General features: G+C 50.4%; 1 protein-coding gene across 1 annotated transcript in view; it reads left to right on the top strand.

Moving 5' to 3' along the window:
- LOC119585873 overlaps window positions 1-785 on the top strand; it is a gene marked incomplete at its 3' end in the record, with an annotated part of 20,733 nt that overhangs the window by 951 nt on the left and 18,997 nt on the right.

Below are 785 nucleotides of genomic sequence, written 5' to 3'. Positions count from 1 at the left end.
ATTGCTAGTAGTGTGAAGTCGTCAAGATATCATGAAATAAGAGGCGGTAGCTCCTTGCAGCACTATCCCTGTAGGAGGGGGTGAGGACCCAACAGAGCAAGGTGTGGGGCCATAGTCGAAACTTCTACCAGGGAGCAATCAGTACACCTGGCTGGAGCCGAACTACCTCAGCAGCCGAATTACCAGCAATATAGTGATCGTCTCCCAAATACTCTTCAAACTATTCTGTGAAGGTGTTCAGACTGCTACCCAGCATCACCCCTGGTCTTGTAAAGAAGCTCTAGACATTATCGTGGCAGGAGGCTTAGAGAGCCACCTGCTGAAAGCCGATCCATTACGACAGTCCAGACCACCGGTGATGGGTGGATAGGTTCTTCTCCCCAGCCTCTCGAGTTGCCGTCAGGTGAAGCGCCAAGGTCCTCATTAGGTAACAAGCTGAAGAGGGAGGGGGAGGAGACGAAGGGCATGGTCTATTTATAAAATAAACCGCCACAACGATGTCCTAGAGGATATGAATAGTCCTCCTTGATGTTAATATGAGCCCCAACAAAGAGTGAGGACCACGATTACGAGCCCTGCCGGTTCGCTGAAAATTGGTACTCCCAGTTTGGGTCTGATGCGTCGGTTTGTGAGGTTCTCTATCCCCCAGGGGATAGAGAAAGTGAGCTGGGACCTCTCAACCAGTAATGAATGGGAGCACTCATATGGCGTAGAAGGATCAGAATATAGCATACCCCTCAGGGAAAATGCGACTTGATCCTCAGCAGGTTTCCCCGCATCCATTG

This window comes from Penaeus monodon, chromosome 20, assembly GCF_015228065.2.
Source record: "Penaeus monodon isolate SGIC_2016 chromosome 20, NSTDA_Pmon_1, whole genome shotgun sequence".
Taxonomy (NCBI): domain Eukaryota; kingdom Metazoa; phylum Arthropoda; class Malacostraca; order Decapoda; family Penaeidae; genus Penaeus; species Penaeus monodon.
Note: the sequence above shows the minus strand (reverse complement) of the source record. Positions and strands in the feature narration are given on the sequence as shown.